We start from the raw sequence: 12,131 nt of genomic DNA, 5'->3' as shown, positions 1-12,131 counted from the left end.
TAATTAGGAATGCATATTTTACTTTATTTGCACTTTGGCTGTCAGACCTTTATATATATATATATATAAAGGTTCTCCTGGTGGACTGGCTTTTGGAGTCCTTGTCACTCTTGATTATATAGTTGGCTCTGCATTTACTGCCTGTAATTAGTTCCTGTTAGGCTTAGCAGAAAAGCACATCCAACCATGATTCAGGGCACTTATAAATAAGTTTTTTGATAAAGAGCTGCATCATGTAGACTTGCTTAACAACTTTTATAGCATTAATATGTTTAATATTGTTTAAACTAAGGAGTAAAATTACAAACATCCCTCTTTCTCAGTAAATTTCTTACATTGTCCTGGGTTTCTTGGAGAATTAACAGAGTGGGGTACTCATTTATTGCCTCTTAAGAATAGTCTTTATTATTACATGGCAATATCAGATGCAAAATGTGCAACCATTGTAAAATAGAACCAAAATTCTCAGAGCAATGAAGTGTGGGGGTGAAGTTGAAATGCCATCTAGAATATTTATATCATAGGCTAATACGACGATTCATATCAAAGGATGAAGGGATGAAATTTCTGAAAATACTTTGGAGAGGCAAGAGATTCCCCATCATAGGAAAAAATGTTAAATGGAATTGTGGCAGGGGGTGGGGGTGGGGAGGGAGAGGTCTGGGAAGGAAGAACTCTGCAAAAGAGTAGAATACACCTAATTAGGGAATAAAATTCTCTCTACATGTAGCTTTCTGCTTTAGGACTATCACTGCCTTAATTTTCTTTGCATTAAAAATTTGAACTGAATTGATTAGGAACATTTTCCCATAGAAACAGTTTTCATTTTATAGAAGAAATTATGGTTGGGGAGGAACTGCTGTATTGCCATTGTTGCTTCTTTGAAAAAAAATTTTTTATACACATGAATTCATGTAGTAGCTATATAATTTTTCAAAAACATTTTTTAAATGAGGAATATGGACCAAATCAGTGATTTCCAAACCCATTTTTCAAGTAGCAAGAACCATTCTAACAAACTCTAAAGTATAATCTAAATACAATAGCAGCTAATATTCTTCTGAAAATCTCCATGCTCCCTTCACTGTGCTAAGTGAATTACATGCATTGCCTCACTTCATTATACAAGGTAGGTGCTATTAAACCAAGTTTTATGTGAGGAAACTTATCCAAGTCCACTCATATAGTTTGGAAAAGCAGATAAAAACTGACCTGTTCCAATTACATTGGAGGGTGAGAAAGGGCAGGTCTAGAGCCTCATTCGCCTGTGTGCCCTCCCCACGACCTTGTCCTAGCTCCCACAATCCCAGTCCTAACTCTGGGACTTCAGTGAAATACCATTCTGCCTCAGAGTGGACTGTCGAGAGCCTATCTGCTGGGCACTGTGTTGCAGAATGAGGGGATTCAGTTGCTCTTTTATGAAGAGTTCTAACTACTCAGATGTAGTTATGTGTCAACTAGATTGAGCTAACAGATGCCCAGATAGCTGGTAAAACATTATTTCTGGGTGTCTGTGAAGGTGATTACTAAACCGAGTAAAGAAAATCCACCCTCACTAATGTAGAGGGCCCAAATAAAACAAATTGGCTGAAGAAGGGAAAATTCTCTCTCTCTCTTCCCGAGCTCAGACATTCATTTTCTCCTGTCCTTAGACAGCAGAGCTTCTGATTTGGGGGCCTTTGGACTCCAGGATTTATACCAGTGTTCCCCTATTGCCCTCCTTTTTCTCAGGCCTTTGGCCTCAGACTGGAAGTTACACCACAGGCTTCACTGGTTCTTAGGCCTTCAGACTTGAACTGAATTATACCACCGGCTTTCCTGGTTCTTCAGCTTGCGGATGGCATATCTTAGCCTTCATAATCACTTGAGCCAATTCCCATAATAAATCTCTTATATAACTATGTATATTTTGTTGGTTCTCTTTCTCTGGAGAACCCTGACTAATATTCCAGGGCTGCTTAAAACTTTATTAAAATAGATTATTAGCAGAACCATAGAAGACTTTTTCTTCTTATACCTTATCAAACAAAAAACGTTTAAGCATTCTTCTGCTTGCTGTTCAGTGCTCTAAATTGGTTTTTATCAACAATAAAAAGAAATAAGCTATGAAATGAACAGAAACAGTCTTGAAGGAAATGTAGGTCATAGAAGGGTACGCATAACAGAAAAACCCTTGAAGGAAGCACCTGTCTGTCGTGCCTGCAAAGCTAATGGTTAGCTTCACCACCATTGAGGCTGTCTGCTCTGTGTCTTTCTCAAACGGTGGTTCTATCAAGCAGAAACTCAGTCAACACTGGGTTCTACCACTATGGAGATTTACTTGGGGACAAGAAAGTTCATGCGTCAACCACAGACCTCAGCCTGGGAATGGTCCCCCTGAAATCTTACAGCATGTAGCTAGTGGGGGTGGGGGTAAGGACAGAATCTGCAAGCCAACGACCCAAACAGCTCTTCTGGAAATACCTTGTAATGAAGAATGCTTGAACTATATGTGTGTCAAACACCTGATCTGTGCAGCCCAGTTCTCCTGACTGGGCTCCACCTCCTGGTGATTTTGGTTTTACAGTTATGGGACAATAGGATTACAAGGGGGTGTTTTATCTGAAGACCATGTTGGCCTACACACTCAGAACTGTCCCAGGACAAATAAAAGCTCTCAACAGCGCCCCCAAAAAGCACCCACAGGTCGAAAGTGCTGAGAGTTCTTGGGTGGGGAAGCCCTCTGCAGACAAAGACCATTGACAGCACAGCCACAGTATAAAGAGAAAACCAAAAGGAACTCTTCTTATATCTGCAAAGACACGTATGTCTTCATAGAGAACAGGTGGAAGAGAAGCAAAAGTGGTCATCAGCAGACTGTTCCCAGGAGCACCCAAGAAATCAGGTAACTTCAATTCCAGAATTAGCAGAGGTGGTGGCAGTGTTTCCGGCAAGGTAGCCAGCCACTCTCTCCTGGCCTCACTTGGCCGGGACCAAGTTTCATGTACTACAAACACTAGGGTCCTGGCAGATGCCCTGCTCCACCACGGCATACTCAGTCAAAAATGCCTGAAATCTTTTCACCAAATCTTTCCCTTTCACTCTACTCTTTTTGAAATTTTCTGGCCAAATCAGTGTGTCAGTATCTCCAAGATCTTCATAAACTGCCCTATTGTCCCTTTGACTCTATCAGGTGTGCCTTGGCCAGCACATCCTACCTGGTCCCAAGGAGCTCTTCCTTCACTTCTTCCACTTGGTCAGCGAACCTCTCTAGAGACTTCCCCAAATATGCCAATTCCCCTGGACCATTCTTTTTTCCCGATTAACATGGTCCGGACACCACTCTGTATTCCAAGTACTCACAACAGCTGCTCCACAGACTGCAGACATTTCTCCTTAAATAGGAGTTTCTGAAAGGAAGTGCTATCACTATGGCCTCTTCAACAAGCTGAACCTCCGAGAAATGGAGAACTGGTTCGATGCAGCCTTGCTGCTGGGTGACATGAACGTCCGTCCGGCTTCTCATTGTTGTGGGTGACGGTCACTTGGAGACACGGAGTTCGGCTCCTGCCATCTCCTTCACCCCAGCCCAGAGGGTCTGGACTGCCTTCTTCCTTCTCCCCCTGGAGCACCTGGCAGTCCGCGGAGGGCAGGTCGGGCCCGCAGGCCGCACGCTGAAAGGGGTAGGGAAGCCCGGGCGGAGCTCGCGAAGGTCTGCTGGAACGGGGCTTGCGGTAAGGCCAAGGGGTGGGCGGGCCGCCCCTCTCTGTGCCTCATTGCCTCAGACTGGGCTTCTAAAGAGTGACTCGAGCTATTCTGATGCACAGTCAGGGTGGAGAACTTTTACTTTACAGATGTTGAGGCTGGAGGATTCCGAGGTTTTTCCATTCTTATTTGGAGGGGTAGAAATACAGAAACTGCAACTTGGAGATGGAAACTGGAATAGGGCTGACCAGGGGAAGAATCCAGGGGAAAGAGAGCGATAGTAATGAGTCCTAAGGATTCAAATCCCAGTGTGAACAGAACTGACTTTCCCTTTTTAAAAACAGTTTTATTAAGATATAATTACATAGCCTAAAGCTTAAAGTGTACTATTCAATGGTATTAAGTATATTTACAGAATTTGCAACTATCACCATAATCTGATTTTAGAACAATTTCATCAACCCTAAAAGAAATCCCATCCCCCTTAGAAGTCACTCTTCATCCCTTTCCTCTCCCTCAGACTTTCTTGCCCCCTAGCCTTTGGCAACCACTAATATGCTTTTCATCTCTATGGATCTGCCTGTTCTGGACATTTCATGTAAATGGAATCACATAATATGTAATCTCTTGTGCTTGGCTTCTTTCACTTAGCATAATGTTTTTGAAGATCATTTATGTTATAGCATTTATCATTATCTCATTACTTTTTATTGCTGAATAATATTCCATAGTATGGTTATACCCCATTTTGTCTTTCCATTCACCAGTTGATGGACATTCGGATTGTTTCCACTTTTCGGTTCTTGTGAATAATGAACATTCATGTACAAATTTTTCTGTGGATGTATGTTTTCATTTCCCTTGAGCAGATATCTAGGAATGAAATTGCTGGGTCATATGTTTATAGCCAGTGGGTGTGAAGTATTATTCAACTGCCTTGAATTTCTTTAATTACTAATGGCGTTGAGCATCTTCTCATGTGCTTATTACCTATCTGTATACTTCTTTGAAGAAATGTCTATTCCTATTCTTTGCCTATTTTTAAGTTAGGCTGTCTTTATATTATTGAGTTATAAAGGTTCTTTACATATTCTGGATACAAGTCACTTATTAGAACTATATTATAAATATTTGCAAATATTTCCTTCAAATTTGTGGGTTATCTTTTCACTTTGTTAATGAGAACTGGCCTTTAATAGGTTTGTCTTACTTTTTTGATGAATTATTATGTTTGTCAGATCGCTGTTGTTGATTGTTTGTTATCTTCATCAGTTTTCCTGTTGTTATTAGTATTAAAATGTTTTCTGAGAAGTCTCAAAGGAAGGGTATCTGGAATTTAGGGAAAAGAAGTAAGAAGATATAGGAAACTTGTCACAGCCTTCCAAGAGGGTCTATTTTTGCTTTTGTTGCCTTCACTTTTGGTGCCATATTCAAGAAATCATTGCCAAATCCAGTGTCGTGAAGCTTTCCTCCTATGTTTTCATCTAGAAGTTTTGCAGTTTCAGGTCTTATGTTTAGGTCTTTAATCTATGAGTTAATTTTTGTATATGGTATAAGGTAAGGGTCTAACTTCTTTTTCATACAGATTTTCATACAGACTTCTACCCCACTCTTCTCAACTCCTTATCCTCTCCTTCTGAGGAACCTGAGCTTCAGTTCCTGATCCTCTCTGAGTCAGCTGGCTTTTTTTTTTCTTTTTTTTTTCCCTGCTTCTCTTGGCTCCCACTACATAGAACTTTCTTGGTTCTCTACCTATTATTCCACAGCTGGCCCTTCTTCTTATTCTTACTCCTTCACAGTAACTATTTCCTAAAGTTCAATTTCTAGTGTCTTACTTTCTTTTCTCAATTTCCCCCTAATCCTTTGGGGAGCAATTTATATTTTATAGTTTCAAATTTGTCTTCTCACATGATTGCTCCCAAATCTTTATTTTCAGCTCCATGTCTCTACCAACAAGGCAATTTCATTTGGATACCTCATATGTTTGATAACCTCAAATTGTATATGTCCTAAATTCAATTTACCATCCCCTCTCCAAAAGATCACCAATATCAGCAACTTTATCCCAGTCACTCACTAATAAATTTGGAGTTCACATTTACTCTCCTTTTTTCCAATTTCTTTATCTAGTTATAATCGAGTTCCATGACTTCTTTTTCAAAAGATTTTTTTCTGAGCCATCATCCTTGTATAGCTCTTATTATCTTGGCCCTAAAAACTGCAATAGTAACTGAACTTGTTTCCCTTCCTACTTTTTCTCTTTGTCTAGTCCATCCTATGTCCCTCTACTATACAAATCTGTTAATATATCACGCTTGCACCGTCACTCTCATGATCAAAACTTCTTCTTGCATTTTGGCTCAATTTCATTTTTTAGACCTAGTGGTTAATGCCCTTTACTATCTGATCCTAATCATTGAATGCCACTACTTGTATTTCCTTGCTAGTTCTGAACAGGAAACTTGGCCTCTGTGCGGAACATTTCATGCTTATTTCTATGTGCATTTCCTTATTTTAGACAGTTCTTTACCTATTCCTGTTCTAATCCAAATACTTCTCTGCATTCGAGTTCTATAATCTCTACAGAGGTTTTCTTTGCTCTCTAGTTGACAATAATGCCCTTTTTTTAACACCTTTAACCTTTATCCTCTGCACCATTTATTTGGCTCTCAGGAAATTTTGTTGAATGAATGAATGAAAATTATCTTGCTTTGCTATTTATTTATCTTGTTTATTTTTAAATATCTTCCTCCCATTGTATATTTTAAGTTTATAGAAGGCAGGAACAAGTCTAAGCTTTCTTTTGTGTAATTCTTATCATTTGGCACAGTGTAATGTCCCAAATAAAGGTAATCCTGGGGGCAAAGATTGTCTATTGATAGTGTGGGCTGATGGCCAGAAATCTGCATTTCTAATAAGTCTTGCGCCCCTCTCACCCTCCCACAGGATTTTTGATGTACTGTTGGAGGATAGAGATCTTATTTATTTTCTTCATCATATGCCTTCAGTGTCTGACATATAGTAGGTATTAAATAATATTTTTGAAATGATTATGTGTTTGACTACAAACAATGTTTTGAAACCATGGCCTGGGAGAAAGAACAAGAGACTAAATAAAAACTTTGAACTAGTATATGTTGCATATGTATTTGTATGTTGCAAAACTGCATGCAAAATGTTTTGAAAAGCTTAAAGCAATCTCAAAGTATAAACTATTATTATTAGATGCTAAAGTAGATTTTTTAAAGTGTGATTCCTTTTCTACTGAGAAGTAAATTTGCCCTGGAAAAGATAAAAATAATTTTGTAAGCTTTCTTTTTTATTAAAAAAAAAATTAACGTTTTTTGGTACAAATCGTAGACTTTTAGTTGGAAGGGTATCAAAAGTTTCAGGTCCATTCACTTTAAACAAATACAATATTTATTGACTTAGTTATAGATGAGGAAATTGGGGCTTAGACAGATTTAAGTATTTGCCTATGATAGAGATTCTCTCAAAGTGTCGTCCTCATATCCCTCTGGGTCAGAATATCCTGGGAAGCTTATTTGAAAGTATAGACTCAGAGCTCTACCCAAGACTTACTAAATTAGACTCTTTAAAGGAATCTCCACTTTTAGAGGCTTCTTGTACATCAGTGGCTTCCAGCATAATGCTTCCCAGACTCTAACGTTTTTCTGAATTACCTAAGGATCTTATTAAGCTGCAAATTCTGATGCAGCTTGCCTGAGGTGGGGCCTGAAATTCTTCTTTCTAACAGTCCTAAGCTTACGCTGATGTTCCTTGTACATGGGTCACATTCGAATAGCAAAGATCCAGAGCGTCAGTTCTCAAGGTGTGGTCTCAGAACTAGCAGCTTCAGTATCACCTGGGAACTTGTTGGAAACACAACTTTTTGGGCCCTACTCCAGACCTACTGAATCAGGCACTCTTATACATTTTAAAAATTGAGAACGCATTAAAACTGAGAACCACTACTTTAAGAACATTTATTGAACAGCCCTTGCCAGAGCCTATCAGAAATTCTGATTTAATTACCGCTGGTTGAGGCCTGGATGGTGCTATATTTTTTAAGTTCCCTCGTTGATTCTAATATGCATTCAGAGTTGCACATTGTGGTTTGAGAATGCTGGCCTAAGGTGACACCTGTATTCCTAGAAGGACTTAAGTATCTTGCATGCTAGAGACATCCTCTTTCCATATTTTTTGTGATTCCTTAACATCAGCTCTTCAGAATCCTGACCTGTGCTGGAATGCTGCCTAAGAATCTTACTCCACATTCACCTATACTCATACACATACATAAAGACAGAGAGCGACAAGGGAGGGAAGGAAGAAATCACTTCACCTAGGGAATTTTTTTAAAGATTCAGATTTCCAGCGCTGACTGGGGTAACAGACATTTGGACTTTCTTTAAAGTTTCTTAGTTTTCAAGCACCTTGTCTTGCATGATCCTGTATACCACACACTCCTCCCTTTGCACAGACTCAGTTTGTTTCCCTACCTGGGAAAACTTTTCTAATAAAAAAAAAAATGTGAAGGCTTATGTTAATTTGAGTATATCAATTGATTAGATAGCCTAAATTCTATGGTTGTTGAATCAATTTAAAATTGAGCCATAACTTTTAGATGCTTCTTTCTGTGAGGCAGAGGCTGAGCTGAGAATGGAAAGGTATTTCTTGGTGCATCAATGGATAAAGTTCAAGTTCAAATCACAAATTTACAGCCAATTACTGTAATTTTACCTAATCTCCCATTTTTGGCAATGCTACATTTTTTTTTTTTTAACCAACCCTACCACCATCATGGTTCACTCAGCAAAAATATTTTAGCCTCTTACAGAGAAATAATTCATAATGCAAACGTTGATAAGAATGTAGAACAAAAGTCATACAGTGCTAGTGAGGCTTTAAAATTATACAGCCACTTGGAAAACTCTTTGGTGGTGTCTTATGATATTACACATACAGTATCCTATGACCCAGTAATTCCAATTCTAAGGTCTTATCCTAGAGAAATGTCACCATATATCTACAACAGGGATGTACAAGAATATTTATAGCAGCTTTATTTATAATAAACTCAAACTGGAAACAACCCAAATGTTCATCAACCTGAGAAAAAAATTGTAGTATATTTATATTATGGAATGCTACTCATCACTTTAAAAGATGAACTATTGATACACATAACAAATTAGAAGAATCTCAAAAACATTATGTTAAGTTTAAAAAAGTCCAACACAAAAGAATATGTATTATATTTTTCTATTTACATGACATTCAATAGACAAAACTAATCAGTGATGGTAGAAATCAAAACAGTGGTTCCCTTTTGGGGTAGAGAGTGACTGGAAGAGGTCACAAGGGAATTTTCTGTGGTGATAGAAGTGTTCTGTGTCTTGATTGTGGCATCGTTACACATTTGTCAAAATGTGTATATTCATTTGTCAAAACTCATTGAATTGTACACTGAGATGCATGCATCTTACTGTATGCAAATTTTAACTCCCTAAAAAAAAGACACTTTCCATATGTTTTTAGAATTCATATTCTAATGAGATAATCAGTCGTAAATAAGATAAGTGATATCCTTAATATGCATATCTTACTTCTGGACTTAAAAGAATAATATAAATATTAATAAATCTAACTCAGTGAATAGGTAGAAGATTATCTCAAAACGCATGTATCATTTGAATTGGGTCTTGAAGGATGTATACTAGTTTGTTAGGTGAATGGTGGGAGGTCATTCTATGTGGAGAGAATGCATTATGCAAAGGCATGTGACATTAATTACCTATAGTGTGTAAGCTAAAGATGGAACAGAGGCGTTTAGGGATAAATTGTGCTACGTGTTTCTCTGTAAGCTGAGACATGGGGCTTCCATGATACAAACTAGTTGAGATTTTTAAGCAATGGAGCGATATGAGTAGTGTGCCTTGTAGTAGTATGTAAGATATCCTGGAATAGGGAGAAATTAATGCCAGTGGCTTGGGCTCCCAATGCCTTTTGAATGAAACTTCCCTGAACATAGCCTCAGCTTGAGTGTGTATTTTTGCTATCTATTAAGTGATGATCCAGACTGTCCATTGAATTACCCTGGAGGTTTTTTCTGGGCTTCCTGGCAATGAGCTACCTGCAACTAATGCTTCCCCATAGTGGTAGCAGCTGAACATGGCCTCACTTCTGACATGATATTCAAATGCTACCAGCTTCGGAAAGCAACTCCCGCAAGCAGCTGGTGCCTAAGTCCAGACTATTTCTCCCCTATTTACAAGGACACTTTCATGCTTTCCCTATAAGAAAGAGCAATGTGGGGGTAGAATCCCACTTTCTGAAGTACAAAACTGTGCATAGAGCTAGCCTAAATACACCTCTCTACAGGATGCTAAGACCTGGCTGGTGTGTTTCAGAAGCCTCTTTACACAAAAGTACTCCAAACTTCCCACAGTTGATTAGATCATCAATATATACTTTGTTCACTTTGTAGCCTAGAGAAAAATGATGAGTTACTATTGGTGAGATTCTTCCTTTTATGGAGATGAAATGCGGAGTACCAAAAGGTTTGACCATTTAGCAGCAGGAACAGTTGCTGTCAAAAAGTGGAGTAAGGCTGGTGTAAGTTCAAGGTTGTTAAGAGAAGTTAAGGGGTTACTGGGAAAAAGAGTGTGGGCCAAAGTGCAGCAGTAAGTGAGACTATATAGAAAGGAAAATGAGAGTAGCCAGGCTCCAGACCTGTCTTTTTATTACTATTAATATAATAATAATAATTATTATTATCATTATTATTATTATATTGGAATGGGAATGAGTCAGGACCAGCCAGCCTTTGATTTTGTGTTTTATTAATATAATAATAATAATTATTATTATCATTATTATTATTATTATTATTGGAATGGGGGCTTCCAAATTGAGTTTCAGATCCCATTAATTATTTCTATCGTTCTTCCACTATCCTATTCCCCTGGACATTTTCTTTTAAGTTACACGAGTGGGTTTTTTGTTCGTTGCTCTTTGTAAACCTTTAGAAAGCTATGGTAGCTACTGTATTGAGTTTCCTCTACCTACATCTTATAGTAGCTGACTCAGATTCCTGTCCACAGTAGGAATGTCCAGTAGGCTTTTGGAAATATAAGGCTGGAACTGAGGTGAGAGTTTGAGCTGGAAAGAGAGATTTTAAAGTCATCATTGCAGAGATAAAAACAAATAGGAAATAATTTTTATAGAGAACTTTCAACATATTAGGTACTATGTTTGGCACAGTATATATGTTAATACCAGTTAATTCTTACAATAATACAAACAGATTGTTATCTCTATTGACAGATGAGGAAACTGAGGCTTAGCGAATTTAAGTGGCTTAGCCATGGTGGGTGGGGGTAAGAGCTGGGATCCATTCCAGGATAGGGCCAGTCTACAAACCTAAACGTGGTTTCTCCAACCACGCTGGCCTCTCAGTTTGTAGGAGTGCGTGAAGTCTGTCTTCCAGAAATATACTGATGGTGAGAGTCCAAAGCTTGGTATTTGGGGGCACTGCAAATCTTGAGAAGAAGAGCTGGCGACAAAAAAGGGAAAGTCAGAGAAATAGAAGACCCAACTGCCATGCTGCTATGGAAGGCAGAGGCAGTGAGCAGTATGAAAAACATGATGGTGGCCTGCAATCGAATGGTTCAAAAACATCACGGAGGATCAACGAGTGAATTGTATTCGATAATTAGAAACTCAAGAATGACATTGGTGAAAACCGATTCTGCTTGTGCTGAGAGCAGAAGGCAAACCTTAATGAGCACGCAAGTTCATAAGAATTGAGATTTTGAGGAGTGTAAGACGACTATATACAGCAGGTATTGTCGACGGAAGGGAAGGTGAGGGTCGAAACTCAGAATTCAGAGTTCCAAGGAGGAGCAGACATGAGGGATTTACATTGGATAGAGGAGGTGCCTTTTGAAATAGTAACTAAGGAAGTTAGTAAGGAGTCATAGTAGGTAGGAGTCTGTGCATGTGTGGAGGGTAAGACATTCATAAATTTGAGAAGAGAGAGCGGCATCTGTAAAGGTAAAAATAACAAGATCCGTTATAGCACATATTAGATATTCCTGTAAGCTCTTTACGAGTTATTCGTTATCCCCATTTTACAGATTAGGAACTCCAGGTTCAGTAACCTGATCAAAATCAAACTGCAGAGACCAGCTTCAGGACCTAGCCATTGCAAGCCCAGGCAGTGGGGTTGAGGTCAGCAGCGAGTCCCCCGGACCCCCTCCCGGGGCAGGCGGTCGTGGAACGGGGCTGAAACTACACTTCCCAGTGTGCCAGGCGGGGTGGGGCGCGGACCGGGAGGGCGCAGGCTCCTTCCCAGAAGCAAAAGCGGAAACAAAAGAGTCTCGCCGGCGTCCCCGCCCGCACACTCGCGCACACTCGCGCTCGGGCGCACACGGAACAGGCAC

The 12,131-nt window shown here is 39.2% G+C and overlaps 1 pseudogene; it reads right to left on the bottom strand.

Annotated features, from left to right (window-relative positions):
* Positions 1–2,979: 2,979 nt before the first annotated feature.
* LOC112482671 lies at positions 2,980–7,332 on the bottom strand (annotated as a pseudogene).
* Between the last annotated feature and the right edge of the window lie 4,799 nt (positions 7,333–12,131).

The sequence above is a fragment of the Pteropus alecto genome, unplaced genomic scaffold (assembly GCF_000325575.1).
Source record: "Pteropus alecto unplaced genomic scaffold, ASM32557v1 scaffold155, whole genome shotgun sequence".
In the NCBI taxonomy this organism is placed as follows: domain Eukaryota; kingdom Metazoa; phylum Chordata; class Mammalia; order Chiroptera; family Pteropodidae; genus Pteropus; species Pteropus alecto.
The sequence above is the reverse complement of the archived record's forward strand: the minus strand, read 5'-3'. Positions and strand labels throughout refer to the sequence as shown.